This window comes from Rhipicephalus sanguineus, chromosome 7 (genome assembly GCF_013339695.2).
Source record: "Rhipicephalus sanguineus isolate Rsan-2018 chromosome 7, BIME_Rsan_1.4, whole genome shotgun sequence".
Classification (NCBI taxonomy): Eukaryota; Metazoa; Arthropoda; class Arachnida; order Ixodida; family Ixodidae; genus Rhipicephalus; species Rhipicephalus sanguineus.
The window spans coordinates 155,498,210-155,525,990 of NC_051182.1; the positions used below are offsets into that span (position 1 = coordinate 155,498,210).

At 45.1% G+C, this 27,781-nt stretch overlaps 2 long non-coding RNA genes across 4 annotated transcripts; both read left to right on the forward strand.

The window, feature by feature from the left end:
- Positions 1–2,124: 2,124 nt before the first annotated feature.
- On the forward strand, positions 2,125–17,571 carry LOC119400339 (uncharacterized). Of its 3 annotated transcripts, XR_007416998.1 has the most exons (6): positions 2,125–3,594; positions 13,065–13,138; positions 13,212–13,285; positions 14,235–14,311; positions 16,288–16,465; positions 17,443–17,571. It is a non-coding gene; the product is annotated as an uncharacterized LOC119400339 (long non-coding RNA). The 3 variants fall into 3 exon arrangements; XR_005185064.2 differs by lacking the exon at positions 2,125–3,594 and having other exon boundaries at positions 5,121–13,138; XR_005185063.2 differs by lacking the exons at positions 13,065–13,138; positions 13,212–13,285.
- A 5,508-nt stretch (positions 17,572–23,079) lies between these two features.
- LOC119400974 (uncharacterized) lies at positions 23,080–26,793 on the forward strand. Its single transcript, XR_005185332.2, has 2 exons — positions 23,080–23,374; positions 26,672–26,793. It is a non-coding gene; the product is annotated as an uncharacterized LOC119400974 (long non-coding RNA).
- Positions 26,794–27,781: the final 988 nt, after the last annotated feature.

The following is a 27,781-nucleotide window of genomic DNA, read 5'->3' on the forward strand; positions in this document are numbered from 1 at the left end:
CCATTTACATTAACTGCAGCGATTTAGCTAGAAGAAATAGGCTAAATTTAAGTAAATATAGAAATGCTTCATATGCTGCAGCTTACTAAGGCGTGCTATTGGAATGAGTCATAGATCTGCTAACTAATGTCAGTGCGTGATGTGGTAAAACCTACAAAAAGAAAGGAAACGGCAAATACGTTACGGATATGGTGTACAACTCTGTTCTTGAATTGTCATGACAAGCAAGATCTGAAATAAATGAATTCTTCATCACAATAGGCTGTCCTTCACATTTTCATAAAACTACTAACAGAAGTGCCATCCAGTGTAATGCCATTCCAAGAATTTCTAAACTGAATAGCAGTTATATTACGAATTGAATTTGCTAATAAATTTATAAATACCAAGTGAGGGGTGCAACCAATAAACATCATTCAAGCACAACAATAAATCTTATACTAAAGACTTCTGTAGACCACAATTACGTTGTTTTGGATTATGCAGTCCGAAATACAGTATAATTTATGAATTTATAAATTCCTTTTTATTCAGCAAGCACCCAAATGGCTTCTCTATCGGTCGCTCAACTGTTCCTCGAGCAGTAAACAACACTAAAATAAAATAATAGGTCTTGGAAGAGATTTAGAACTCTACGAATCATAGTACAGCTACAGCCTGCCGTGGTTCCTTCAAATACGGTTGCTTCAGCTGAGTTGCTATACGCTAGTTTCCAGCGGGTCGTTGCTTGCGCAGAGCAAAACCACAGCCCCACCTACGTTGTGGCGGTGTATCTTAGAGCATTAAAGCTGAACTTTTCGCGCCCTCTAGGAGTGGCGGAAGAAACTAGTGCCGCTCAAAAAAGAAAAAAGAAAACGCCGCGGTATAATGAAATGAAACTTGGAGGACGTTTTAGCTTCGCCTTCAAGAGTAGAACGCGACAGCGTAATCCGGCCCCGTGCGCATCGCCTTCTCAACTGCTAGCCTAGCTTTGGTTCTAGGTGTATGCCTAAACCGCGCCGAAAAGAAACGAACGTTTGTGCGCGTATCATTGGCCGTTTCAAACTACCGTAGAACGCCTACTGCAACTTGCGCCGAGCCCACTACGCCATAATTCATCTCTTCGCGAATCAGTGAAGGGAGCACTCCATGTCCGTAATGCAACACGCGAACTTATGCAGCTGCTCACTTTGTTCATACTTTCGCTGTTGATGATGATTAGATATGTCTGAGCGTTTGTAATGAGTGGGCCTTTAAAACATCCTCTCGTTGCGCAATTCGAATTTTTGGACGCCTGACGCCATTCTACGCTTCTGCCACGCAATATTGCATAAGTTAAGGAGACTCCTCCAACTACACGACACTGATATAGTCTTTTTTTTTTCGAAGCAATTTCCGGCAATAGCGTTCCTCTGTGGTAGAACAACTGCTTCCCACAAAGAAGGCCTCGGTTCGGTTATCACTCGAAAGAATGATTTATCTAGTTTACCTTATTTGCATCTTTCTCGATTTTCGGTCACAAACAACGCTAATTTCTGCCTCATAACCAAACATACCGACAACGACGCAGACACCGGAATTTTTGAGAAACGAGCTCTTTAGCGCTTTCGCGTTAAAGTAATGAATCAAAATAAATTTTCTTTTCAGTGCAAGGTTCGTGGCTTAGCCAGCACGCTGCGCCCAGAATAAATCGTGATCCGCAACAGCAGGTGCTAGCTGTAAAATTAGAGATGAAAACTATCTTGAGTAGCGCAACGACACAGGACACTAGAAAGGAGCAGGCAACCACAGGCGCAACACTCTTCTGTTTGCGCCTGCCCTCGTCTGTTTCTTTCTGGTGTCCTGTCTCGTTGCGCTACTCAAGGTGGTTTCTATATCCAAACACCAATTAGCCCAACATTCAACTGTTTTAATGTAAAATTGCATAACAGTAATCACGTTGCTTGAGAAAAAAATCAGTTGAAGAAGAGGTACATCTATACTTCATGAGTGACAGCTTATTCAAGCACGCTTGAATGAGTCATGCACTTGATGAATAATGACTGCGCATGACGAAGCATGGCACATAAAAAAAAAAATTAGGTGCGCTTGCCCTATATAAAGATAGGCGCAAGCGGAGCTTGGCGTGGGCATGCCTTATTCCTTTCTTTCTTTCTTTCTTTCTTTCTTTCTTTCTTTCTTTCTTTCTTTCTTTCTGTCTTTCTTTCTTTCTTTCTTTCTTTCTTTCTTTCTTTCTTTCTTTCTTTCTTTCTTTCTTTCTTTCTTTCTTTCGCATCGCGCAATGCTCCCTCGTGTCCTAAGCGTTCAGTTTTATTATATGTAGAGGCCGTCCTCGGGACCCTGGTTTCAGATTGGATCGGCATGGCGTCCTGTATGTTCTTACCAGCGTTCGTCGGCCTCTAGAGCAGCCGAACGAAAGAACCATCACACGATCACGGAAACGCGGGTTCCACAATTTCCCTCAAATGCGCAATTCCTGATATCGACCTCACGCATTTTTCAGCAGATCGCTTTCAGTCCGGCCGCACAGGCTATGTCGATGGAGCGCCCATAGCTTCTCAACTGTTTTTTTTTCATCATTGGTAGAACGCATTCGTATGGTTCAGATCAGTTCCCATTCGTATGCTTCAGTTCACTTGAGTCCTGCCAGCCGTCCATTACGCCGCCAAGCACACCACTTCTCCGTCCGTGATGGGCTTCTACGCCGCCGTTAGTGCATTACCAACCGCCGAAAATGGTTGCTTGTGATCCCTCAGTATCTTCGTTTGGATATCCGTCAATATATACGCTCCTGCCTTGCGTGCCAATGTCGCAAGGGTCCTCCTTGTAGTTCAGCTGTCCCACTGCAACCTTTGCTTTGCCCAGGACATGCAGTTGATCGCGCAGGAATCAATTTTTATGATCCTCTACCAAAAACTTCATACGGCAACCGATGGGTAATCGTGGACATCGACCATCTTACATGTCATGCGCAAAATTCACCTTTGCCTAGCGCTACTGCGCGCGATGTTGCCTCGTTTCTCCTGCGCCACATCATACTTTTACTCAGTCATACTCATCATACTTTTACACATCATACAATTACTCATTGACCGCATAACTCATGCACCCGTTATGCATTGCGGTCAATTACTCATTGACCGCAATGCATAACGGATGCATTCAGAAAGGTGTAGAAATAATTTGTACAGTTGAAGAAGCAGTAACGTATTGTTAGACATGCAGATGTTACGCTATAGAGCCTGCCTCTTCGATGCTAACCATTTCTTGCCGAACGAAAGCTACTTTGAGCATATCTATCTATCTATCTATCTATCTATCTATCTATCTATCTATCTATCTATCTATCTATCTATCTATCTATCTATCTATCTATCTATCTATCTATCTATCTATCTATCTATCTATCTATCTATCTATCTATCTATCTATCTATCTATCTATCTATCTATCTATCTATCTATCTATCTATCTATCTATCTATCTATCTATCTTGCCTGCGTCTATGGGCCATGTACTTACTTTAGTGCTCCAAGAGGCGGGGACGCCGTTTGGCTCACCTTTTTTGAGTGGACACTTTTACAGGCACACAGTACCTGTTCGCCACGTTTTTAAGTGCGGATCACTTTAGGACTGCGGGCTGTCGCATGCCGTCGTACTCTGTCATCTCATGTCGTTGCTTGGCGTCACGCAGACAAAGCCATGTATAGCATAGCCATGTTGAGTATTACCATGTAAAATGAGCTGGGTAAATGATAGCTTAGTCACGTGTAGTACATTGAGTAAAATGTGGGAAAGGAAAGCGACGAGAAAGGGGAGAGTAGAGCGTATTGTAGCCCTGTATAGTACCGTACTGCAAGGGGGTGGGAAGAAGTGAGGAAACGGGAAGTGAGGGAGTGGGCGAGGATGTGAAGGGAGGGAAGGAGGAGGGCGAGGATAAAGCAAAGCATAGCCGTGTATAGTATAGTATTGTAGTGCACGTGGGTTATTAAAGTGAGGGTGAAGAGAACAGAAAGGAGAAGTCGAAAGGGCGCCACGCAACACTAATGAAGGTTTTGTTTACCGCCATAAAACCCGTTTTGAACGCTTGCCTGCGAACGCGAGCGTCGTGGAAGGGCAGGCAAATCCCTGCTCTGCACTTCCTACAACTCACGTTCAGTGCAACTGCACATATTTTCACGGTGGTAGAATATGTCTGGGCACGAAAGGCAAATTTTTAGTGTCGCCATCGGTGTCGTTGTTATGCTCCCAAACGGTAACTTTGTCACGTGCGTCCGATCTTCTTTGCGCGTGTGAAAGCGTGCCAGGGATGCCTACGGTCGCCGCTCACTCAGAGATGAAAGGCCGCGGCTGTCTGTTTCGCACGAAAGGCACTAAAGGTTCCGCGGGGTGGGTGCATGGTTGTACCGGGGAATGCGTACTCTGTTCGGCCAGACGTTGTCGCCCGCGGTCGCCCTCACCGTATCTCTCGAGGGGATCAGCAGACGGCTCACACCTTTGTCCTTGTTGTGCCTTCATTGCAACGTTTAATTTAGATCCATAAACAGCTTCAATTTTGCGTCGCTCGCACTAGCGGCCACGCTTCCCAACACCACCACTTTGTTCAGTTGCGACGGGTCTCATGATAAGGGAGTCGGCTGCAAGCTTTATTTCTTATAACATTCCAATATGTTGCTATCGAATTCATTCCTATGCCCTTGCGGGTATACTGTCACTTGTATTTTTACGTAAAAACGGCAGGAAGTGGAAGATGGAAGCTTGCGATGAAAAAATCCGTAAACAGGGGGTGGGGGCTTGAGCCGACGTTTCGACAAGTGGACTTGTCTTCTTCAAGGCTGGAACTGATTTCAGTTCCACCCTTGAAGAAGACAAGTCCACTTGTCTAAACGTCGGCTCGAGCACCCACCCCCTGTTTACGGAGTTTTTCATTGTATTTTTACATGCTCCATCCACTTTTCCGCTTGTCAGGTATTCTCTGATGTGTCGTCATCAAAATGCAGTCATGCTTTCAGCACTTCATCTTGGTTAGCCAACCGCAGTTAACAGCAGGGGTGTATTCTTCGGAGCGACAGAAAGTTGGGTTCCTTGGTAGAGATTCATGATGACATTATAAGGCGTGGAGACACACAGGAGAAGGGAACCGGAAAGCATGAACGCCGACTATGACCTCTGTCTCGCAAAGTCATACTGTCGTCATGATATCATTGTGGTGTATACTCGTCATCGTTCCAATGTCTCTTTCGAAGTGCTGCAATATCGACGGGCCGATATACGTAATTCTTCCATTGGGACTACTAAGCTTCATTTGATCCTCGTCACTGGGAGGATCCCATGATTCAGTGCCATTTCTTATCGTTGAGTGAGAAGTTTCTACGCTGGAATGCATTTACTTTGGTCGTTGGCCACGCAGTTTACAATTCACATTTAGCAAAAGTGATGTCCTAGGCAAACCGCGGTTATTTATCCTCTCAAAGCAATTTCCACACTAGTATTCGCTTAATTATTGTCCCCTCTAGCTTGGGCAGCGCAAAGATTGGCCCCTTTATACGGTTCAAGCTTGTCGCTTATCGTGAAGGCAGACAAGATATCACGAAAAGTGCGCAAAGAGAGAGAATGGCCTGTCTATGTTTTAAGTGTATAAGTACGCCATATATAACCAATTTAGGTGAGGAGGCATTAATGAGTGAGGCGATATTACTAACAATGTAGTGATTGTGATGAATTTGTGTACAAACACCGGTCATTGAAATTACATTTTGAGAACAGTTAGCGCTGGTCTGTCCTTAAATATTTATTGCTGTCCATAGGCTTCCCCAAAGCGATTTGTCATGAATGTCAAACTGTTCAGGAGTGATTTGTATAGGTGTGCAAATATCAAATTTCTGACAGTGAAGTGAATTGCAAGTGAGCAAGTGAAGTGAATTAATTTTTTGAATTATGGAGTCAGGCGGATATGTGAAATGGGAGAATTGAAGTCCTTTATGCGAAGAACCCCTTGCAGCTTTGAAATTTCGAAAAGATGGCCTCTGCTAATAATTGCAATGTAATGAAATTCATCCAAATTCAACCGCAGAATCCGTTGAACTGGGTTGAGCTGATTGATTTAATGAAGTTCATTAACTTACCTTTTTAACTGCGGTCCCAAACGATATCCGCAACCATCTTAAGATGCCTGCCGCTTCTCAAAGCAGTTCTCAAAACAGCGAGCAAATATCGCATTTTCCTGATTTTGCAGGGTTTTGGACACATTTTTTTAAACACCCAGTGTAGTTCAGGCGTGCGCTTGTCTGAAGAGTCGCCGCGCGATGTGCTTGGTCGAGGGTTCCAAGATGCCCACCTTTTGGCGCTCTTTGGCCATCATTGGCCCTTTCCACAAAACAACCCATATAATCATCATCGACATCATCATCATCAAGATGCCCACGCTGCAATACGCGCGCGGTTTCGAGGAGCCGTATCTTTGTGCTATTGTTCGAGGCGCTACGACGACCAAAATTCCTAGCGACGGTTCCGAACAGCCGGTTCGAAGTAAACAGAGGAATTTTCTCGGTTACTTGTTGTAGTAAGAACGCGATTATTATTGCACAAGTCACGCTATGGTTGAGCGTTGAATGCAACGCGTTGTTGCATTCCGTTAAGCAATGTTAACGGAACTCAAGGAAAGAAATGAAAGATTATACCGTTTTGAACGCCAATGGCACCTGCGTTAGACATAGTCTTAATGATGGTGTTGAAAATGTTTTATTGAACTCTGCGTGGGTATAAATCGCTCTGGTTGCAAATCCTTCAGCACGTGAAGTCCTATTAGCCGTTGTTCTTGCCTCGATTCACCACAACGGCACCCCTACGTTGTAGGTGACGAGGGCCGCCTGCAAGGCAAGCCGACCAAGTCATTGTTTTATCCAAACATAAAGTAATTATCTGTTCCCAGATCATATAATGATTAGGAATGTACTGTACAGGGTTTGTTTTACAATAAGCAAACTCGACGTTGATTTCACTCCTTCACAGCGATGCTTATATACGGATGGTTGTGGGGTATTGCTTCTGTAGAAGAAAACACCCGTAGAACCACAATCATAGGCGCTCCTCGTGCATCGCTTCCTCACCACAGGTTACACTAACCTCTTCGCCACCGCCGAAGGCTCTTTCACAAACGTCGCGATACTCGGCGGCGGCACTTTTCTCCAAGCGTCGTGCCCCTTTACCTCGTGATGGAGGTATCTCGCCAGCGCTATTATCAGCATTTGCCTTCTTGACTCGCGCCGTACAGGTGTCTTTCGTTCGGAGAAAGAAGAGCCGGATTTAAAGGAGCACCAGCGCGCACGGTACAACGTGAAGGCGCTTGCGCAGAAAGTACTGGCGGAGCCGCTGGCTTCGCTGGCTTCTGTCTTCCCACCAGTAAAAGGGCTCTGAATTTTTTAGGAACATAGTAATGTGTCAAAGAAAAATGTCCTTTCTGTGAATTCGTCAGCGTAGCTGCATTTATTGCTCCATTTGACACCAAATATGAAAATGAGCTGGAACTTATGTTGTGACGGAACGTCAATAAATTTAAGCGCCATGGTAGTTCCTACAGGGGATAAAGCAGGAAAAGTAAAACTGCAATCAGCGGCCGCTTGTATGAGTGCAATGTTCGAAGCTGAAATATGTTAAATGATGTTAAATAATGATTCGGCATGCCAATTTGCACTGACAATCACGAAATCGCAGCTGTGGCCATTTCACCACTTAGATGTGGAATTGGACCGCCACGTTCAATTGAACCTCCGGAAAACTAACCTCAAGAACAGCAACTTGCAGGACGTTTAAGCTTCTTCATGAAAAGTAGAACGCGATAGCGTATAATGAGGCCTCGTTCGCATCATCTTCTCATTCACTTACCACGCTGCGGTTCTGAAAGGACGCCTCAACCACACTGCGAGGACAGGATTGTCTACGCTCGCGATAGTGGCCGTTCAGAACTATCCTAAAATGCTTACTGGAAGTAGATTTATGAATTCCCGCGGCGCCATATTTCATGATTTTCGGAATTAGTAATGTAACCATTACGCGTCTGCTAGGCAATATGCAAGCCTGCGCAGCTACTCACTTTGTCATGCTGTCATATCGTAGCGTGGAAGCACACTTATAAAACTTGGGAGACTTGACCTTCGCCTTCAAGGGTAGAATGGAATTGCGTAAACGGGCCCCGTGCCCATCGCTTACTCAGTTTCTAACCTGGCTTCGGTTCTTTGTGGATACCTCAATCGTGCCGCAAGGAAAGGAACGTCTGAGCGCGTAACAATAAGCGTTTTGACCACCACCACCACCATTCGCCGTTTCAAACTATCCGAGAATGTCTACAGCTAGTGAAATCGCGGAGTTCCCTCTGCGCCATCATTCTTCATTTTGCGAATCAGCGAATGGTCCACCCCGCGTCCGTAAGAACGCGCCAACCTACGAAGCGGCTCACTTTGCTGATGCTTTAGTTGATAATGATGACTAAATATGTCTGAGTGTTTTGTAATCAATTGGGCCTCTAAAGCGTGGACTCGATGAGCACTGCACATGCTCTGACCACTGCGCGATTCTACGCTACTGCCACGCAATATTGCATAAGTTAAGGAGACTACTCCAACTACATGACATTTATATAGTCTTTTTTTTCGAAGCTGTTTCCGGCAATGGCTGCCTCTGTGTTAGAACACCTGCTTCCCACGCAAAAGGTCTGGGTTTGGTTCTCTCTCGAACCGAAGATTTTTATCGTTTATTTAATTTGCATCTTTCTCGAATTTTCGGTCGCGCACAACGCTGATTTTTCTTATGCAACCAATGAGCCGACACCGACGCTGACGCCGACACCGGAATTTCGGCGAAACGAGCTCTTTAACAGTGTCGCGTTAAAAGAACACGTGAAGGACACATTGCAAGAAGCCCCGTTCATATTTCTTCTATTCGACTTTCATGTCGCTTTGTTCGGCCTTTGTTCAGCCACATTGCCTACGGCATCGATTCATGACAAAATGTGCATAAGGAATATTCATAACGTCCCTGCAAGCTATTCAATGCGAAGTAATCTCTTTAGTAACTCTTCATCGCATGGCACTAGCGTGAATCACAACCAACAAGTTATAATTCGAGAATGACGGATCTTTTTAAAGAGACCCATGTCAACGTTATCTTTCGGTTTAACAAACGAAAGCATTCCACTGACCATCATACGAAAAATATCTCATATTAAAACCAACATTACTATACATGCTGACACGACGAAATTTCTGGTATATTTCGCCCGTTGTTCATTCTTTTCACTCTGTAAAGCAATGGCAATTAATTGTACCTGCTCATGCACAGGTCTTAACGCCTTCCTTTAAATTCCTCAGAGCTTCCGTACTTTTACCCTCGACTGTGTACGTTTAATTCGCTATAACTGCTCTCTTATTGCAAATAGCCTGCATTATTGCTTCGGTGATGAGACTTGTTTCTGTGTATTTTTCAATGTTAAATATTTATTCACAGCATTGTACTTCAGTTCGTTTTAAAAAAAAAACATTTCATTTTCTGCAGTTTACATAATCTGTTTTCAAATATGATCACCCACACATTTGCGGTCTTCAGGGAAAAATACTACTAGAGGGTCTGCTGGCCCGTACATATATGAAAAGTGAACTGCAAAGTATTGTTTTAGTGCTAAATAGACCGTATTAGTCACCAGCTGTAAACTCCGCGCACTATCGGCAACCGCCAATTTTCCATGGTGGTTTTGACGTCATGTGCTGCATGGAGTGGAGCCGCTGTCTTTTGCCAAAGTTTCAGGGGGTGTAAGTCGTTCAATTTCGATGACAAGTTGAAGAAAACCGAAATACCTCGATGGCACGAGCAGCTGACCGCGGAACAAGGTCTTTTGCTAGAATGCAGGTGCTCGTACAGCAATCAGCTGGTTACGTCACGTCTTGCGAGTGCGCCACTCTTGCCTGGCTCAGACCACTTTCATGTTTCCAATATATTCAATGATAAATAAGTGCTTGGCTAAATACGCTAAAATTTTGGTATCTTTTTCTTAACGCACAGGAATAAACCCGCATAAAGTAGATTATGGTTGAAAATGGGGTGACATGGCCTCTTTAACATCTTCTTTGATGTGCTTCAGAATTGTTGTTATCGTGCACAAGGGAGGCCACGACATAGTTTATAAGATCTAACAACCCTATCTTGTTGTGCGCTTAAATCTTTTGCAAATATCAGTGCTTTACGGATATGAATTACCTTATTCTGGATGAGATTCTGAAGACGTTTTGTCTGCTCTGAAATTTCAGCAAGAAATCAGGGGGCGGAGAAAGACAGCAATGAAACTTTCGTCATTTCCGGTTCTGTCAGTGCATATTTCAGTGACCTCCGCCTACTGATCTGATATTGGCGAAGGGATTACACCTGATGTTTTTATAGACTCCTCGAATCATTCAAGGAATGCTGGGGGTTATCTACCGAGGACTTGCGAATACTGCCTGATAGGTAATGCGTCCTCTCGTGCTGGGAATTGCTCTGCGAATATCAGTATTCCCGACACTGCTGTTAGGCGTTTCAACAAGAAAATTGCTTGTAACGAATTGATTTCAGACATTCATGTTACGTTTCATTACTTTGGGCAGATACAAATTTCCACTTCTCACTTGCAAAAAATCATTCAGTTATTGAAGACAGCAGCAATATTATTCAACTTGCATAGATAAGTACCCCATGCACGTACGCCAAAGTTGGAGGAGTACTGACACAATATTGTGGAGGCGAGATAAATTGTGGGATGGATTTGTTTGGACACACACGCATCATCTACGAAGTGTCAACGGATAATATAGCCTAGAACATATTTGAAAATGAATTTTAAAGTGCGTGTAACGCCACTGCGCAAGAAACCGGCCTTTGGTTTTCGTGCAAACAACCAACCGCCACCTGTGTCACCAGTTTGTGTTGGCTGCCATGATCCTTGGAAGTGCACCCTTCCTGCAGTCCTTTCCAACAAAAACAAGGCGACGTGACTTGCACGGGAGTGCATAGGCTGATGTCCTTGCCTCGGCAGGGCATTTTTGGGTGGTCAAGCATATTTACAACGTCTCAGAGGTGATTGCAGCCGCTCCCAAAAAGCTTTCATTGAAAAGTGCTGTCATCGCGGTGGTCTTGTGCGTATATTTTATGTGCCCACGTAGCCAGCTTTGTTTTGTAGGAAAAGCACACTGGGTCCTGCCTCACTTGGCACTCTCTGAAACCGAAACTGCGACTGGGCGCTATAAAACTCTATCTAAATAATCAATCGTCGGGCTGGAGCAAATGAGCTTTTCAGCCGTGATAAGTGGCTCGTTATCTACTTATTTCAATAAAAAAACTAGATGTGACATTTTCGTGTTATTGCTCCTTTAAAGAAATCGTCTTGCTTTCGCAATCCACGGAACCAAGTAAGGGCCTTTCAAGAAAAACTGAACTACGCTATAAAAATCGCTGTCATGTGACGCCTGTAGCGACAAGGAAAAAATAGAACGGCTATTGTGCCTTATTTAGCAAACCTTTTCGCACGCCTGACATTGAGGCCGCACAAAGAATTGATGTAGGCATGCTAAAAAGATATCAAGCATCGCTCATCTAGACGTCCCATGCACCCTTTGTCAGGGGCGCTAGCTATTTCATGACTGGAATGTGCACGACAAAGGGAATTCCTATAATTAAAACGAGACTCAAATCAATCACTGTATATGCGCGCTCGCTGATTTTGTACCCATACAGAAAATGTCGTCCGAGTGAATTCTCAGCAGCGCAAATTTCCTAAACATATGACTGCCCATAAATTTGGGAGTAACCTCGAGGACCAGATGTCGCTAAGATTTGCAATATTTCGAATTTTTAGTCACTGCTAACTGAAACACATGCACATAAGCTGCGTATCTTTACCACATCAGGTTTTTGCACAATGACGATATTCTGAACGGCTGAAGAAAACGTAAATAATTGTCGCGTTTTGCATCGATGAAGATGTACTATCAACCGATATGGTGATGTCGATGATCACATGCTACATAATATGACCAATCACAGTTGCAAAAACAGATAATTTTCAGGTAATTGAGTCCGATAATTGACAACTCAAAGAAGTGTCAATTTTCAAGATACGCAGGGTCGTTCGACTCAGTAGACATGCCACCAGTCAAGCTGTTACTGTGTCACCGAGGAATACTGGAGACACGCAAACGCATTAGACAAGAGTAGACTCCACAGCTACATGCTGCTCAGAGAAGGAGTCCCAAAAAAAAAAAACGAAAGTTTCGCCGCCATGACGAAGCAGTGAAAGCAACATCAAGATATTGGAATGACATACGAAGCATAACTGGCCATTAGCAAACGCCGACACTGCAGCAAGCGTCCGTCCGTGTCACTCAACGGTCAGTTACTTCAAAGCAAGCTTTGCGATGAAAGCACAACACTTGCAAAGCTCATCCCAAAAAGAGCAAGCCCGCAAGCACATTCAACCACGCCCTGTAGGTTAAAGTACGGAGCCGGAGGAGCGCAGCCACACTCCGGCGAAAGAGAAAGCGGGGCGACGCCTTTGCAAGCACACTTTTTGTCTCTTTGCGCCATGTCGCGGGTGATAGGGAAGAAGCCGTAACACGCTGAACCACCTCACACATTTGCGTACCATGAACGGTTAATGGTGTATATAAAACGCTCGCCGTTAATACGTGGAAGTATATATGCTGCAGCAATAAAATATCGATCGAGAAATTCGCCAGGGAGCATTAAAGCAAACAAATGGATCACAACTAGGAAGAAAGAATTAACAGAGAATACCTCATCGACCTATGAATTATCAATCGCATTATTCTCTGCACCAAAACAGCCAACAAATACATGTCACTGCAGACCTTAACAGGAAAAGTGCCACAGCGAGGTTAAAGATGTGCACGTAGAAGAAAAAGCCGGCAGATCCCACGCATTGTGGGAATCGATGTAATGCGAAGCAGCCAGCAAAGAGCTGCATACATGGTCTTGTATGTCATTGAGGAAAATGCGTGTCATGGTTTTCATGTTAACTCCTATTATTTATGTTCGTCACACAGTAACGTCGCGCAATACCAACTTCGGGGTAGATCAAGCTAGAAAAACGGCCGCCAGCGCACCATGAGCGTGGCACGTAAGTCATGCTGTACATGACATGTGTGTCATGACTTTCATGCTAACTCGTGTTATTTATGTTCGTCACACAGTCACGTCGCAAGATACCAATTTCGGTGTATATCAAGCTAGCGAAACGGCCGCCAGCGCACCATGAGCGTGGCACGTAAGTCATGCTGTACATGACATGCCTGTCTTGATGTTCATGTTAACTCATGTTATTTATGTTCGTCACACGGTCACGTCGCAAATACCAATTTTGGTGTACATCAAGCTAGCGAAACGGCCGCCAGCGCCCCATGAGCGTGGCATGTAAATCATGCTGTACATGACATGCGTGTCATGATTTTCAGGTTACGACTTGCCATTTATGTTCGTCATACAGTCATGTTACGCCATACCAATTTTGGTGCACATTCGATTAACCCAGCGACCAGGAGAGCACAAAGTCGTAGGCGGCTAGATAGATAGATAGATAGATACGCTCAAAGTCGCAGAAGTTCGCTAAGAAATGCTTCGCATTTAAAAATGCAATCCTCAATAGCCTTAATACCTTCTCTGCGAATGCACCCGTTTCGACATTCGAAGGGCAGCCCTCTCAGCCGCATTGGGCCTGCTAGACAACCGGAATCTCACAGAGGACAAAATCCTAGGGCAGTGGCCTTTCCGGTCTTCAGCGCGAGCGGCTATAAGGGCGTTGCTGCGGTTTACTCGGCAAACCAGACTGAACGAAAAGTTACGACTAATCTCACCGAATGCTTTTTAAAAGTGACTTTATGGTGTCGTTACCGACTCTCTAATTCTATTTCATTCTATCGTACCCCCGTTCCCCTTCCCCTCTACAGGGTAGCCAACCGGAGTATATTCCTCGTTACCCTCCCTGTCTTTCCTCTCCTTTTCTCTCTTCTCTCTCTCTCCCCTATGGCTGATTGGAATCTCTTTGACACGCTTTTCACGGGAACCGAGAAATGAAACGTATTATGCAAAAAGTGTGTTAACCAATGAGGCTAATAAAAGGAGGAAAACATGCATGCTCCGTCAGCAACTCACTCTTATTGAGCAGCTTTGATGTAGATGATCAATTTTTGCCTCACTTTCTTCTTCACAACGCCTAGGAGTAAGGTCTTCTGAAAAGTAAACACAGAAGCTCCAGTTTGAACACTCAGCCTTGCATTCGCGACGAAGCTACGAGGTAAGTGCAAGTGTTCGTGTGCGTCGCTTGCTGTTGGCTGCGATCTTTTAGCCGAAAACACGCTGCTGCGGCCTCAGAGGCTCCGCAACGTGCAGATAGTGGCTTGATGGAATGCGGTTTGAGTTATTATACCGTAGAATAAACGTGGGATTTCTAGATGTATCGGTCAATGTCCACTTTCGCGGTCGTATTGTCTAAATATGGGGAAAGCATGGTCGTGATAAACGCATGAAAATGCATTATTTCGAAGTGACGTTGGGCGGGAATACAAATAAAAACTTATTAGGCCGGAAAGCGTGTTACACAGAATTGTATCAACAAGGTTCCACTGTATAATACCGAGATAGACATAATTTATTGTAAGGCAGAGCGGTCAGCCTGAGCTAGTACGCTCTAGCCTGCAACTCTGCGCAGGGCACCATCTCGCAAAGGGCAGCTATTGCTTTGCCTAAGAGCACAAGACTGTAAACCAGGCTCTAACGAAACCAATAGGTTTGTGGTTGTTGTATATACGCCTAACTTGTTCCTCTCCCCATCATCACCCTTCATCACGATGTAATAATCTCCAAAAAGAGTTGAAGAGTGTTTTTAAAGAGAGTCTTCTACGTGAAAAGTGAGGACTCACAGAAAAAAAAGACTTCGAAGGACTCTCGTTGTTCTAGAGTGAAGAGGATGCATCTCTTGGTCAGTTTTTAATATGGCAGCCGACACGTTAAGAGAAATTTCACCCGAAGATAATCATATAGGCTGTCGAGCACAGAGCAAACGCCTCTAAATCTTGACGCACAGCTTACTCCGGTCCATAAAAGAGTGCGCGCAATGGTTGTATTCTGAGGGTGCTACAGTATTGGGCCTAGACTTGGAGAATAAGGTAACAGTATGAGAACTTAAGGATTACGCAGCGCGCAACGGAGCGGGAAATGATACGTGTAACAGCGGCATGCAAGCAGCTGAACTGATCAGACAGCAAAGAGGAGTAGCCGACATTCTTGCTCAGTAGAAAAAAATGGACTAGGCTGGTCGCGTACAGCACTGACAGGTAACCGCTCATCAGATTGGACCGTAGCATGAGTGTATGAACGTTTGGACGTAGTGGTACGGTTTGGAGTAGTAGTAAGGTGTTATGAACGTTTGGACGTTCCCGCTTATAAAGCGAAGGCCCTAGATGCTTCATCAAACACAAAAAGTGACCGGCAATATTGGCGCCAACACGAGTGAGCCAAAACGTCCTCATGTGACACCACGTTATGACACCATCGTGACCTCATAGAGCGCCAGACATTGTGAAATCGTCGTGACTTCATAGTGACGTCGCATGGTGACGTCATCGCATAACATTTCCTCTTGCTCACAGGCCGACCAATCGCGGAGGCGCATGAGGTGTAGAAAGCTTGCAGCGCCTCCGATTCCGGAGGCGGTCCGAAAATACTCTACACGCAGAAAGCTTTCAGGGGTGGAGAATCACAAGAAAAAGACGATGGCTTTCGCGTTTGAGTCATCTTAGGCGAATGCGTAAGGGCTCCCCTGAGTTTATAGTCACCGCTCTGATAGGTGTTTTCGTAACCAGTCTACACGCTGTCTCCTCCGATCATCGCTAAAAGCCGTGCCTTACTATGGTATTCTTGCGCATAATGACTTTTTCAATGCATGCAAGCAGATGGCGCCCGCGAGTTTAACGATGCCTGCACCGCTGTGCTACAACCATTGTTTCTCTCGCAGCTGTAAAAATGACGAGCTTGTAATTGCGTTGCTATGCAGGGTTTTATAAATACATTATACCCAAACATGCAAGATCAATCTGACATACTGTATTTATGAGCAACCAACAGCCTAAAAATATAGCACTGCAGCAGTAGCCTAAAGGAATTAGCAAGATATTGTATATTAAACCACATCTGAATTTCTGCTATGGCGGAGGTATCCTTCTTGCTCCTTCGAGTCATTATTGCAACGCTCGTTGTTCTTTTTCTCTCAAGAGAACAGCGCGGCGCCTTCTTTGTCCTTTCGCAAATACCCAAGGGAACAGTGGCACGACGAGGTAGTCAAAGTTCAAATAATGGAAGTCTAGTCGCCTGCAACGGTTACCGCTGCAGCAGCTTAACGCAGAATTAAACAGACGGAGGCAAGGAGTTCCCAGCCCTCTTCCCAGAAAGCGTAAGTATAAGTGAAGTATTTTAAATACTATGTTCATATTTAGTCCACGGAGGCAAAGCGCAAACTGAGTATAAGCTCAGTTGACCGTACAGACGCAAACATATCACATTTTTTAGAGTCATATCACCTTCAGAAACACATTGTACTCCGTTATCGTTTTCGTAAAGAAAAGGTAGCATTTTCTTTAGTTCTACGACACACAGTTACAAAGGTGAAATCCTCAGATAACTCATCAAACGCGAACAGTGACCGTCCGCGTCGGCGCCGCCAACACGAGTGATTAAAAAAAATCATCTGATGACGTTGCCTCTACGTAGCCATCACGTCAGAGGTTGCACAAATTTGTGACGTCACCATGACGTCATGTCGACGTTACTACGACGTCACATGATCACGCCATCACGCGGTATCTTCTCTTTATCAAAGGTGGGCCGATCACTTAGGCACTGCAATACCACGTGAGGTGCACGCGGCTTTCAATTCATCAGATTCCGGAGGGAGGCACTGCAAAACATAGTTGGGTGTAGAAAGCTTTCGGGGTTGTTTAGGCGGGGGGGGGGGGGGGAGGGGCTATAAAAGTATCGCAGGAGAATAAAAAATTTCGAAGCAGCTTCACTGACTAAACATTCCCAAGAATGGTTAAACCGCAGCGCTGGTGGCATAATATTGTCATTACATTGCTTGACTTTGCTCTGTAGAGGGTTTGTCATCATCCGCACTCTTTACCGACATTCGAGCCGTTAAGCTAATGAAGCTGCTTCAAATTTCAAGTTCGTATAGTTTAGTGACCCAGAGGTGAGTAGCGGGCTCGGTCATTTTCGCTTCCAGAATCTGTGACCACATTTGCAAGTTTTCAGAATGGCGAAACAAATAATGCGAAACTTTGCAGGCTGCATGAGAGGTTGTTTTGTAAATCCTCATTTTTCTTCTTGATTCCTCAAAGCAACGCTCCTAATTACCGTTTATTTCTGCTCTAGCTGAAGATCCAGACAAGAGAGCACGACGCCTAGCGAAAGTACAGCGGATACTTCAAGGATAACTATCAGGACTTTCTCCTGGAGTGGCGTGGTCAGCCCAATCTTGACAATAAATGGCGTCTAAATTCGTCATAATACCTGAAGATCGATTTAATTTTATCGTTTCAGAGCACTATATGAGAGGTGGAAATGCTTGTGCCGATAACAATTATTTGACAATGTGGACTGTTCGTCTAAGACCAGCTCTTGTCAGTCACAGACGTCATACGCTGACGCACGCGATGCACGTGGGACCATAGATAATTCCTACAAGACTGCCTATGAGCTTGTAAACGTGACGTCGCGGAACAAGTGTTACATGGCTTACAAGCATCGTCTTTACCCTGGCAGTCTACATAAATGTGTACTCCCGTGTGCAGCGAAGGTAGCCTGCACGGAGAGAAAAATTGCAAGCCATGCAAGGGCTAGGTTTGAACTGCAGAGCAGTTTAAGAGACCGCCCTGTTGTCGTCTCATGTCTAGCGTTGGCGTCACGCAGGTCTCACGTTAAAATATATAAGGTGACGAGGCTGCACGTACTGAACGCTAGCGCTTGCTTGACCGTGACCGCCAGCGTCGCCTAAAGGGTAATTGCTCATTCCGAGCCAGCGAAATGGCAACCAAATGCCAGCGTCGGGAGTTAGACACGGTTCTACGCAAGCGAGAAGCGAAGGCGAAACGCCAACGCCAGGCGGTAGACGCGCCCACTATAGAAACAGCCAACAGTAGAAAAAAGCCAATTTGCTTCTAATGCAAAAAAGATGGTTGCTTGATCACTGCGTCATAGGAATCGGTATAACTGGAAAGTAAAACGTGTCGTCACAGAAGCAGTTGATTTTTAGGGGCGAAGCTCCTTAAAGCGGCACCCGTTCGTCCCCGTCGTAGTACGTAACCAGTCTTAACGCTAGTACCAGCTCTTGACCTCCAAGGTGGTGCCGGTGGGTGATTTCTCCTCTGCGTTGTTGAACAATAAAAAATTCGCAGCGTGCGCGTTAACTGAAAGCCGAATTCTTCTGTCTCTCATTCCCCATTAGCAGCCATTGGCATGTTCCAGTAGGAAACGTTAGTAGAAGTAGAAGTGTAAGTGTTAGCTAAAAGCCGACTTCTTCAGTCTCTCATACCCATTAGCAGCCATTGTTTACCTCCAAGGTAGTGCCTGGGGAGATTTCTCCTGTGTGTGATTAAACAATAAAAATTTTGTTCAAAACGCCGTTGATTGATGAAATAAACCAACGAAAGACGCCAGATGTTTTCTAAAAGCAAAACGAAAAGACGCCAGATGTTTCTAAAAGAAAACGAAAAGACGCCAGCTGCTTAAAGAAAGACGCCAGATGTTTTCTAAAGCAATGGTTTTCTAAACATTGAAAATTCACAGCGTACATGTAAAATTAATGTGAGCTGCAAGTCGTCATAACTATCATCGAACCTTTAGTATAAATGCTCCCGATCTCACATCGGTGATGATGTACTGGGGAGAATTCACGGAAGATTCATGGTTTACCGATGAACCTCCGCAGCTTCGCCCACTCATCATCATTAACTCCGTGGATATGCTGTGATTTTTTATAGTGAATTGGTATATGAGAGTTTGTACAATGTCTACTGTTGTTTGGCTTATATAGCACCGCTTGATGTGGACGCACTCACGTTGACGCCTAGTGGCACATATCTGTACCGACCACTAACGCCCATGATCATCATTTAACCCTTGTGGTAGGAGAAGTTCTTAACGTATACGCGGACACCGCATATGGTGAATACCGCGCAAACATGGCATCAACAAGCACATAATAAACACTGATACTCAATATACACTCATCAAAGCGTCGTGAAACGCGAAGAGAAACGCAACGCGCGCCGTGTATTCTCTCTAGGCTGGCCGCTAATTCTCACAGGACGAGCGGAGAACGCGGTGTGACAGGCAGGAGAGCGTCGGAGAGCTATTAAAGACGATAGTTTTTCTTGGGATACTTAAACGGAGAAATTTTGGTCTGTCTTTCTGTTTGTCGGTACGTCCCTCGATTCAGCCACTCGGCCAAAGTTGAACCACTTGCCCAAGGGCCAGCCATCTTGAACGGCTGACTAGGTTCATACTTCGGTACATTGTTGACCAAAAAGGAAACATTACGCATATCTGAAGCGCAACATCACTAGGTATATATTAGGTGGTGTGTTCCTTTAATAGAAAATGCATACATACGTAATTCTAAAGACCCTAATTTCATAAGCTGCGCTGAAAATGCGACTGCACTGAAACTTGCCTTCCTCCGTGCCCTCTGCACGAGCTCATTGTTGTGTTTCGGTTTCGGTTCTGCATTGCACTGTACGAATGCCATGGGGTGCCGCTCTGACATTCCTGTTTTACCCAGGCGACGTGTAAATAAAATAGTGTGTGGAGAGTACTCGATGAGTGCGGAAGTTTGTTCTGCTTCAGCGCGTCACGCGAAACCGCGTGTTCGGGCTGGCTGGCGTCCCCACCGGTCGCGTTTGTCACCGCCGGTCTTCGCCTGCTGCTGCGCCGGAACTACCAGCCCGCCACACAGCACTCATTTTTCCCGACGTATTGCCAGATGGCGTTCATACCTTACGCAGCGTCTCTTCTATCGCCTTTAGACGACATTTGCAGCGAAGCACACAGATACGTGGTCAATTTTTTTTTATATGTACGGATGCTATGAGCGAGGCTTGGGCTAAATCCGCCACCTCATTGTGCTAAGCGTTGAAGAAATTACACTTCTATGTAAACGCGCCGAATTCGATGGTGGTAGCAACGGCGCGTTTGTTTTTTTTTCGAGCCTGGTGGCACACATGTCACCGCCCCGTTATCAAGCGGACGCTCATAGCATCCATCCATTCATCCGCCCAAGAACGCTGTGAGAAGAAAGTGTGAAAGATAAAAAATCACACCATCTCCCGCTAAAGGGGACCATGAGGCGATGCGGAGCAGTGTTTCGGCATTTAGAGCCCGCGTTTCAGAGGGGGAGAGCTGAGGGGAAAGGGGAGAGAGAAAGTGGAGAGGGAGGGGGAAGAGGAGAGGGGAGAGGGGAGGGGAGAGGGGAGGGTCTGCGCATACGCAGTCAGGGTGGTCACGCCGCACACCACCACCGCATTGAACTACGGCATTCATGTAGCCTCCATAATGTGTTTGGCGGTAGCTCCATGGGCTAAGCGCCCGCCAGCCATCGCCACGGACTGAGAGGTCATGGGTTCGACTCCTGTCAATGGAACTTTTTCTTATAGGCGTTTTTTTTTCTTTGCCATCTGACGGCGTTCACTTTGCTGACGTATTTCCGTGAATGAAATACGTCATGAAAGTCTTAGTGGACCCCGGCAAAAAACACTTTTGTGTTAAAATCATACCTGTTCCCCGTCCTGAAAACTTAGAAACTGCGGAGCAGAGCTGAGCATTCACCTGTCTCTATTGACGCTTGCTTTGTGTTTGTCCACAAGGCATGCGGCTTCAAGTCAACAATTTAAACCAGAAAATATTTATACAGCACTATATAAATAAACGACCCATTTCGCTGAAGTAAAGGTGTTCTTGGAAGGTGTCACTTCTAAGCTTATAATGTGGTTGTTCGATTTGCGATCTCTTTTTTAGGCTGTCCTTAGCACTTGTAGATTATTGCATTTCAACCTGGAGTTCCAACTTTACCTTCATTTAAATGCTTAGGAAAACAAAAGTTAGAACTCCAACTGCAAATAAGTTCGTTTCTGTGTTCTATTTGGAGCCCACACTCACTACACAACACTGGAGAGTTTCATGTGTGCGGCGAAAGGAAATTAGTCAGATATTTAGCTGAGAGAACAAAGTTTTTAAAAAAAGTTCTTTGAGCAAGCTTCCATTGGAACTACGTTATTTCGCACGCAAGCATTGAAAATAACGCAATAATTGCATGCTTTTGTGTTTTTTCGTCAGTGATCCGCACATTTTTTATCTGTGTGTCTTACATATCCTATAAAATCTCCTTGCAGTCTCCTCTTTGTAGTATCCTCCTTACAACCCTGAAATGTGATACCCACTGCTCAATATTTTGTTACCGGCTTTTTTTTTGCACGGACGCTTCCATAAAATTTGTTTGATCCGGTGAATGCCTACGAAAAAAAAGATGTCCTGGAAAGAAAAAAAAAGCAAATTTGAGTTGCATATCTGGAGATGTAAGCCTGCTTTATTTGTACCTTGCTACTCCAGCACGAATATGTGTGCCTTAAATGCTACGTGATCGGCAAGAGGTGAGAATAGGCGTCGGAATGGGATGACACTCAAGAGACAATGATGTAAGTAAAAAGTTGCACAACCAAAAAAAAAACATCACTGCAGTACTTCATGTCTTGCAGCAGTGCTAAGGACGCTTGCTCAATCAGTCATGTGCTTGCCAAGAACAGACAGTGCTTCCCGAAAAAAATCTACGAAAAGTCACACACTGATAACACGTCTCTGGCATTTATAATTTTATAATTTAATGCAGCATTCGGAGTTGCATATGGTGAGCAAACTGTGTCGCCTCATAATGTGTATCATCTTATAATAGCAGTTGTTCATCAACTGTTAGATATGCGATTTCAATTACTATCATATAGTTCATACCACTGTTTATCACGTCACTGCACCTCCTAAGCAAAAAGTCACAGTTTCACCACAAGGGCAAAGCAATGAATGCGATAGCAACAAATTGTAGTATTATACGAAGTTAGGCTGGCAGCTAAGTCTTTCGCATCCGATCTCGCGTCACTACAAAACGCTGGTGTAAGTGAATACGACCGCTCCGGAGAGAGATGCTCTTTTCGCATAGTCACTTCGTGTTGAGAGCGCAGCGCGTAGAAGGGGTATACGAGCCGCCAGCGGATGGCTCCTGAGATAGCGCTCGCGCCAGCGATCACGATCGCGCCCTTAGAATCGAAGTTTAAAGTTCCTGCTCGAGCGACACCGCCACCTCCACCATCCTGGCGTCTTTTCATGCTTGTTCAAAACGGTCGGGGCGTTTCCTGTCTGATTCAACGGCAGGCCTCCCGAGCGGGGCAATGTTATCGCATGCGCTCTCCGAGCGACGGAAATGGGCCGGCTCGTTTGATCTATGCTTCGGCCGCGTTCGTGGCGGAAGCATAGCCGAAGTCCGAAGCATGGCCGAAGCCTTTCTTCATTCAGAATAATTAACTTATGAAAAAAGCAGATTTCGCCCTGCAAGACCATCCCGCCGAATTATGACATTATTTCTGGCGAAAAGATTGAAGGACACCGACCAAGGCGAATATATTTGCTGACGTTTCGGTTCCCACGCGGGAGCGTCTTCACCAATAAACCTTCAAACAAACTATGTTTTTCACCAATGTTCCACGGAGACCAGACGATATTTCATGCGACCTTCGACTTTATGACATATTTATATCTTTTCCTTTATGATAACGAATGGACTCATCAGTCATTCTCAGTCTCTTGACTACTGCAGTTTAAAATGGAACATATCCTCTTGAAAGCAAATGCAAGCAATGATTGTGATCGCATGTTCCGGCTTATGAAGAATCAGTGGGTGTGCCAACCGACATTGATACTATAAAAATCGCAAGCGGCATTCTTTTTCATACTTACGCTCTGATTTAATGTGTATATAAACGCGCCTGGCTGCCATCCTGAACATGCAGCCGTTGTGGTGTAATAAGGATGGCGAAGGTTCCAAGCGCGCACATTTTGTTCTTTTCCGCCGCATTCGTTTTTCTTCTTGCAGTAATGCATAATGAGGGCAAGTCGTGTGCTAACGCAGCCCCCGCACCTCAAGGTCCTCTTCGCGCTGGTCCAAACCGACGTGCTGGTCTAGGATCTGGTCCACAAAATCTTCGGCCTAACCGTCAAAGTCTAGTGCCTCCTATACGACTTGGCGCAGGACCTGGTCCAGTTGGTAATATGCAATCATGGCTGTTCTTTTTTTCACTATTCACTCTGTTTCGCACATTTAGTACCATACCTTAGCGGATATTTCTCTAAACAAGATTATAATTAGTGGTATTGAACAAAGAGAAAAGGGAACGATGCCCTCTGTATTCATGAAGCGTCTGAAAGGCAGTTCAATATTGATCTACAAGCACGCAAAATAGCGGAGCGCAATTTATTCGCTTATATGCTTATTTATTTATCTGTCTGTTGCTTACTTATTCATTTATTTCATTTAGATATAAGGCCGCGCAATTCACGGTTATACAAGGAAGGGGGACATTATATAATGCTAGCGGGGCAACAAATTTGAATAGGAGGTAAAATTCATATATGTACTAGGCTTGGAAACGTTGGAGAAAAAAAAAAGGCTGCAACTAACCTTAGTTCCTTCAAAAGTAACACAGAATAAAGCACTGAAGATATCTTTGAACCGGGGGTGCCACTAGTCTCAACGTTTCATCAACTCAACAAGGAAATGTGAAACTGTCTTGCTTAGCACCATCTACGAGTACGCTTTGCCCAATCTCCCCCGAACCACATGAGTAAATGAGACTATGTGGACAGGTGAGAAAAGGTGGGAGGGCAAAATATGACCCGGGGAGTGGGGGGCTATTGAGGTAGCTTGGCATGCCAAATAGGTGAGTGAGGAGGAGACCATAAACCAAATAGAGAAAGAAGAGGTGCGCGGTTGACATTTGTTCCCGTCGACTGGGTAGTGAGGGATGGGGGTCATCGCGCTGAGTCATAGATCATAAGAGAGTTTGGGAAAATCGTGCAATTGTATTTCGTCGAGAAATGTAAAATATACATCTCACGCGAGCAATCACTGAGAATAGATCATGTTCCATCAAGCATGCAATTTCCCAGCACTTTTGTCTTGCACTGATTAAAGCGATTATTTATTGCCCGAGGATTACCACGGAGGAAAAGCGCAAGAATAATCAAGTATTTCTGGACACTCCGCTCCAAAACCATCTCCAAATACTATCATAGAGAGCTGGACTGAGTATTTAATACGTCTTCTGCAGCTCTTGGCACTAAGAACTGCTACTCTAAATACGATTTTGCGACGTCTATAACTAGCACCATCAGCGATACTTTTAGGCTAGCTCACTTGGCGCGCTAGCCTGAACTAGAGTATGAATTTGGTCATGTTGGTAATGCATGACTGATCACGTAGTGCAAAATTTGACACTGGAGAAGAGAAGGCACGAAGACGAGCGCTTTGTCTTCGTCCATTCTCTTGACCAGTGTCAAATTTTAACGCGATAGCGTTAGAGAGCTCGTGTCGCAGAAATTCCGGTGTCGGCGTCGGCACCGTTGGTTGTGAGCGAAAAATCATCCGTGAGCGAAAAATCGAGAAAGTAGCAAATAAAGTAAACAATAAAATTTTCGGTCGCAATGAGGATCGAACCCGGGCCGTTCGCGTGGCAGGCAGGTGTCTTACCACAAAACCACGATGTTACTTGCAGCTGCTTCGGAAAAAAACACTACATAAATGTCATGTAGTGAAAGGAGTCTCAACGCATTTTGTTCGGCAGGTGTCACGACGAAAACGAGCCCATACGGCGATTTGTAGGCGCAATCGCGAGGCAATCAAACTACGTCGAAAAAAGGCCGGGATAGTGCAGCCATCGCCGCTAAATACACACACGAACTTTCAAACAGCTCTAAAAACGGACAACTATGTCCATCTAGCGGAAAACATATCAAGCCAACGCAGCAAACGCTAGATAATGTGCTGCCATCTGTGAGGCATTGTGAGAAATATGTCTCAACTTTTCATGGCATCCGAGAGGGCGGGCGCGCGGCGTATATCTTGGAGGCCATGCGACGCTTGCTTTAGATCGAAAGCCTGTACAATTCGCGCGCGTGCGTGCGTGTGTGTGTGTAACAATACACATTAATAAGTATGCACTTAGTGGTTGAAGTGCGCACTGGGGGCCGGATTTCGCTATCGCGTTCAACTCTTAAAGGCGAAGCTTAAGGGTCCCCCAATTTTTGCGCTCGTGATCAGTTAGCGTGAACAGTTGTGTTGCAGTCTATAAATCCATTGAGCACTAGTCTCGAGATCCTTAAAAAAAACTATTTCCTCTACTCGTTTGTTGCATAAAGGTGCCAATAAATTCTGTCTCGTTTTGCCATAGCTGAAGTTTGCGGTTATTGAAAAATTCTGCTTTAGGGTGATATCACGGATATGGAACCTGAACCTGCAAATTTCAGTAGCGGTCGTTCTGGCATCTCAACTAAGCAGAAGACAGGTTTAGGGTAAAACTAAACCCCCATAAGTACAATGGCAGCGGATATTTTAAATTTTTTATTCGGAACGATGCAAGGCGAAAAAAAATGTTTATGAAATAGAAAAACAAAACTTCATCCATACTGGCTTGTCAATGAAACTGTAAAGCTGTTATAAAACTATGCTTTTATAAAACTAACTCCCTCTTGATAACAAACTAACTTCGAATGCCGAATAGAATATTCACTCCTTCTGTTCGCTCCTCTCATTGTGCTGTCATACGATCTCCTAAAGTAGTGCCTATAATTCTCCGCTCTACTACACGATGCGTGGTAATAGGATTTTTGTGTATTTGTGCAAGTTTCAGGCTCATGCCTTAGAACTGGCAGTATGCATGGACTGTACACTTTTCGCTTTCGGGGCAGCGGCAGATTTCACGTCATAAATGTGGCAATTCCGGCTGTACAGACTCTAACCCCTAAGTATGCTTCGGTGAATTTTGTCCCCATGATTAGGTTCCGTTGTTATTATTGCACTTAAGCATACACAGTCTTCCATATGTTCTGAAGGTTCGTTGCTAGTTCGTGATTCTATGTCTTTGACCGGGCTATGCAGCATTACATTTGTATTCAGCTAACTTATACTCAGCCTTGCATTCATAGTTTCTTGGTATAGGCCTTCACTTTGTTTTGCAATTTCGTTGCCATCATTGCTGGAAAACACTACGTCATCTGCAAATCACAGGTAGCTGACACACTCTTCGCTGCCTTTTATTCATTTTACCTCGCAGTCCACTTAATTGAACACTGTTTATAAGCATGCGGCGAACGACATTTGGAAGATTGTATCTACTTACCTGATCATTTCCTCTCTATTTATACACAGAATACGGATATCGCAGTTGAGTTTGTCTGTCACTAAGACACTGGACAAATGTATAATTCGAAATTTGTCATCATAGTAAAGCTCATTATTTGCACACGTTCTGACAAATACAAATAAACTGATCTCTTTGCCTTGCAGGCCGCATGCCAAAACGGGGACCACTCAACACCAGTGGTTAACGGGACTCCATGTGAAGAATTCTCAAGCAGGGCGAATTCATGCGAACATATTTCAATAAAACAAGCTAACATGAAAATCTTGAGGCGATCCTAACGCTTCACTTCTGTGCTGGTAGTGGCACTCGGCCATCGGCGTTCTGTGGCCTGCTGTATTTCTTAGTGCCTAAGGAGACACCGGTGGCCGCCCGCGTTCGACGCCAGTGAGCCCTCTATGCCTCTTCAAGTTCACTGTACCACGGCACACCCTGAAGAGCAACTGCTTCTGTATGGAGCCCAACCGACGCTATCAGTGAAGTAGGAGCGGCGCGCATGGACGACATTTGCACGGCTACAGTAAACTGGAAGAGGGGTGGTGGGCTCACCGCGGGTAACAGCAACAAAGCAGGTGAAGCCTCTGATATTGTCCATAGTCACAGGAGCAACATTGATCTCGATGGTCGCGACACCTGGTGCGCAGCAGTGCAAGAGGAAGGACTCTGCGCAAAAGAACGAAGGACGCTTACCCTGCTGCGCACCACTTGTCATTACTATCGAGGCTAGTGCAGCTTCTGTGCTCTAGCTTCAATGCTAAAGCACAAAGAGAAATCGGCGACGTCACGTGTTCGACGCCAGTGAGGCCACTACCCCCATTTTATTTCACTGTACCACGGCGAACCCAGAACAGCAACTTATGATGAGGGCAAGCGGCACAGCAAGTGCACCCAACGCCAGCCCTGTCCTGTGGTGTACAGGTGCCCACAAAATAATTCGGAGAACCGAACAGATGCGCTCCGGAAAAATACAGCAATTGTCTGCGGGTGCACGGGCAAGCAAACCCCGCTGCCCAGTGTGTCTAAAAAAAAGTGCGGCTTGCCTATCTTAGCGCTGCGACAACTTATCCGCGGGGAATCGGGGCCTGTGGGCTGCAGTGTGGTCGCCCTCCACGCAGCGTAATCATGTGTAGACGCAGCGCGATCCCTGTGGCGAAACCGAAATTATCTCGCAATTATTAACTCTTAAAGCGCCCCTAAACCACCTAGAGGTCGAACATTAGTTGTGCTGTGACAATTGTGCACGAGTCTACAACGAG